Here is a 4,755-nt window from a genome sequence, read left to right on the forward strand (position 1 = left end):
GAGAGTCCCTTGGACTGCAAGGAGATCCAACCAGTCCATTCTGAAGGAGATCAGCCCTGGGATTTCTTTGGAGGGAATGATGCTGAAGCTGAAACTCCAGTACTTTGGCCACCTGATGTGAAGAGGTGACTCATTGGAAAAGACTGTGATGCTGTGAGGGATTGGGGGCAGGAGGAGAAGGGGACGACAGAGGATGAGATGGCTGGATGGCATCACTGACTCGATGGATGTGAGTGTGAGTGAACTCCGGGAGTTGATGATGGACAGGGAGGCCTAGCGCACTGCGATTCATGGGGTCACAAAGAGTCAGACACAACTGAGCAACTGAACTGAACTGAACCTATTCTCTGTTTAGAAGAAAAAGTTTTGAACACAGCAATGAAGTTTGCTCCTAGAGGCATCAGAGGGGCACAGTGACTAGAAAAATGCTTACAGACATGCTGTAAAGAGCTGATAATGTCTTTAATTTCTTGGAGAAAGCAACATATAAGACTATTATACAGAATTACTTGTATATTTATCACATTTCATAATTTGAGAGTGAGAAAAATAGAAAGGAAATGAAAGAAAGAGGGAAAAAAAAAGAAAGAAGACATGGAACAGAAATCATTTGCAAATTCTGAGGATTTTAGGATGTGGACAACCTTTTGATGTGCTGTGCTTAGTCACTCAGTCTTATCCGACTCTTTGTGACCCCATGGACTGTAGCCCACCAGGCTCCTCTGTCCATGGGGATTTTCCAGGCAAGAATACTGGAGTGGGTTGTCACGTCCTCCTGTAGGTGCTCTTCCCTACCCAGGGAAAGAGCCCAGGTCTCCCATTTTGCAGGGGGATTCTTTACCATCTGAGCCACCAGGGAAGTTCATGGACAGTGTTAGATGATCATTATTTAGCCTATAACACTCTTAAAGTGAGACATAAACATAATTTTATTTCTTTTTTTCTTTTAAACTGAAGTTGACATTTTAAAATCACATTGCAGTTTAAAAATCACATATATATATAACATACAATCTCTTGTATATAATATATATATATATATATAATATGATATATGTATATATATATTGTGTCTCAGTCACTAAAGAATCAACATGCACTTCAGGAGACATGAGTTCCATCCATGGCTTGGGAAGGTCCCCTGGAAGAGAGCATGGCAACCCACTCCAGTATTCTTCCCTGGAGATTCCCCATGGACAGAGAAGGGGTCTCAAAGATCACACTAATCAGCGAATAAGCACACATTTGAAGAAAAATGTAATAACCATCAACACACTGTGTAAAGTACATTTAAGAAAGTGCTCTCCTCTATCTCTTTTCTCATTCAAAATTACATTAGGTGAGAAGACATTTTGGTGTTGACTAATTTTCTGGTGGTAAGACCCCCATTTAGCATGGGGATCACTACTGTGAAAAGCACAGTGGCTACTTTGATGAAGAGCCATGAGCTTCTGGAGTTGGGTACCCAGTAGAGAAGAAGGATGACCCCATGGAAAATGGTGATGGCAGTCAGGTGGGAGGCACAGGTGGAATAGGCTTTTCGGAGTCCACCGGCTGAAGGCATCTTGATGATGTGACAATTATGAAAACATAGGAGGCGAGAATAATCAGGAGGCGACACACCTCATTGAGAGTAGAAATGATAAAACATGTCATCTGATGGAAGTAAGAGTCAGAGCAAGAGGCAGAGCCAATTGCAGAATGCTTACAGCCAAAGTGATGTATGATGTTAGAACCATACAAGGACAGCTCCAAAAGAGAACATGTGATTGTCAAGGACCACATTCCACCCCATGTGTAGGTTCCAGTGACCAGGAGGCTGCAGAGCTTAGGAGACACAGCAACTGTGTAGAGCAGGGGGTTACAAACAGCCACAAACTGGTCATAGGCCATCACTGCTAACATGGACATCTCCGTAATCACAAGTGTGCAACCAAAGAAGAACTGCAGCATGCAACCCATGTAGGAGATAGTCCTTGTGTCCACAACCAAGATCCCTAAGAGTTTGGGTGTGGTTATAGAAGAGTAACAAAAATCAAGAAAGGAGAGATGGCTGAGAAAGAATTACATGGGGGTGTGAAGTTTGGGATTGATTCTGATGGTCACAATCATACCCAGGTTCCCCACCACAGAGACTGTATAGACAGTGAAGAAGACCAAGAATAGGGGCACCTGGAGCTGTGGGTATTCTGAGAAGCCTGAGAGGATGAAGGTGATTCTGATTTCTCTCATCCATCACTATGGTTTCTGCCAGAGAAAACCAGAGTTCACCCTAAGCAACCAGACATGACAGAAACGGAGGGTACTTTTCTTTCCCCCAGCCTGGACAGGGGACTGGTCTGCAGTGGTGAAGTCTGGGATTTCCCAGGAATACGAATAAGACAGGTGGAGCCCAAATGGTATACCGTGTGTCTACAGGTGTGGAGCATGCAAGTCCGCTTCTGATGGAAAGGCAAGGAGAGGATGGACTGGGAAGAGCTGAGTGTCACGGTGACTCAGAATATGTCCTTGTTTGAATTTCTCCCAGCTCTGTCTCCCTTTTCTCCACATGGAGAATTCCTTTCTTTAGCTTCATTTAATTGAACTGTTGATTGTGCTTGCAAATTCTTATGTTTGTTCAGGGCATTCTAACTGCTCAAGATGTCCTGCTTTTCTCTCACTTTTCCTTAGTGCTCTCTGATCAGAGAGAGGCTTCCCAGGTAGTGTGATGGCAAAGAATCCTCCTGATAGTGCAGGAGATGCAAGGGACATGAGTTCAATCCCTGGGTCAGGAATATCCCCAGGAGAAATAACTGGCAATCCACTCCAGTATCCTTGCTGGTGAAATCTGATGGACAGAGGAACCTGGAGGGCTATAGGCCATGGAGTCACCAGTCACACAACTGAGAGATCCAGCACCACCTCATCAGAGAAGCCTCAGGTTTACATTCCCTTAACGATTTCACCAACTGGCCAAACCTTGGTAAAAAGTCACATATTGTATCTCCTAGAGAATATGAATGATGTCTTGTTAACATTCTAGACTCTTTAATCAAGTCAAATTTAACTTGCCTTCAAATTAACCTCAGTCACTTATTAATATGTCTCTGACAAGTTAAGCTGTCTGAAACCTTACCTATAGAATATAATTCTATTATAAGAATTTGTTTTTACTACACAATTATGTATAAAATATAACTTAAATTAGTGAATTATTTTCTAAAACATTTAAGACTTTAATTTTACATGTAATAAATGCCCCCCAACCACCAAATTTAGTTTAGAATACTGGAGTGGGTAGCCATTCCCTGCTCCAGGGGTTCTTCCCAACCTAGGGATTGGACCCAGGTCTCCCACATTACAGGCAGATTCTTTACCAGCTGAGTCACAAGGGAAGACCAGAAATACTTGAGTGGGTAGCCTATCCCTTCTCCAGCAGATCTTCCTGACCCAGGAATCGAACTGGGGTCCCATGCATTGCAGGCGGATTCTTTACCAGCTGAGCTATCAGGAAAGTCCAACTTTAATTATTTTCTAAAACATTTAAGACTTTAATTTCACATGTAATAAATGGCGCCCACCAAATTTAGTTTCTTCTCTTGTATTTCTAATGCTGTTTTTCATGTTTACTTTCAATTTGAAATATTTGACCTCAAAATATTCTACAATGTAGCACTGCCTATAATTTTACGAAGTCTGAAATGGTGCAAATAGTGACTAAGAAGTATAAAAAATGCATACACGGAGGAAATCTTTTTCTTACTTAATTATTTTCTAATGTTTCCTTCTTAGCCACACATTTTCATTAATGTCTCAAGCCATCAAGGCATGAGCTTTGTTTTGTCCATTTTTCCCTGTCCTTGTGTGTATCTCTATAATTTCTTTTCCATCCAAGGTTAAGGCTGTGAAAAATTTAATTAGGGCAAAATGAACATATTCTTCAAAATACACTCCCATCTTAATTGCTAGCTACCACCCATCTACTCAGCAGCTATCTTTATTTAGCCTACCTACAGCCATGCTTCAGGACTAATTTTCATTCAATCTTAGTTTAAAATCACGCTCAAATGCTTCAGTTCAGTTCAGTTCAGTCGCTCAGTCATGTCTGACTCTTTGTGACCCCATGAATCGCAGTGCGCCAGGCCTCCCTGTCCATCACCAACTCGCGGAGTTCACCCAGATTCACGTCCATCGAGTCAGTGATGCCATCCAGCTATCTCATCCTCTGTCATCCCCTTCTCCTCCTGCCCCCTATGCCTCCCAGCATCAGAGTCTTTTCCAATGAGTCAACTCTTTGCATGAGGTGGCCGAAGTACTGGAGTTTCAGCTTTAGCATCATTCCTTCTAAAGAAATCCCAGGGCTGATCTCTTTCAGAATGGACTGGTTGGATCTCCTTGCAGTCCAAGGGACTCTCAAGAGTCTTCTCCAACACCACAGTTCAAAAGCATCAATTCTTCGGCACTCAGCCTTCTTCACAGTCCAACTCTCACATCCATACATGACCACAGGAAAAACCATAGCCTTGACTAGATGAACTTTTGTTGGCAAAGTAATGTCTCTGCTTTTGAATATGCTATCTAGGTTGGTCATAATTTTTCTTCCCAGGAGTAGGCATCTTTTAATCTCATGGCTGCAATCACCATCTGCAGTGATTTTGGAGCCCAAAAAATAAGGTCTGACACTGTTTCCACTGTTTCCCCATCTATTTCCCATGAAGTGATGGGACCAGATGCCATGATCTTCGTTTTCTGAATGTTGAGCTTTAAGCCAACTTT

The 4,755-nt window shown here is 42.4% G+C and overlaps 1 pseudogene; it reads right to left on the bottom strand.

The window, feature by feature from the left end:
* Positions 1 to 1,330: 1,330 nt before the first annotated feature.
* On the bottom strand, positions 1,331 to 2,232 carry LOC147349975 (olfactory receptor 1165-like; annotated as a pseudogene).
* Between the last annotated feature and the right edge of the window lie 2,523 nt (positions 2,233 to 4,755).

Source organism: Bos grunniens, chromosome 21, assembly GCF_055505025.1.
Source record: "Bos grunniens cultivar Pamir isolate PY7600 chromosome 21, Bosgru_T2T1.0, whole genome shotgun sequence".
NCBI lineage: Eukaryota > Metazoa > Chordata > Mammalia > Artiodactyla > Bovidae > Bos > Bos grunniens.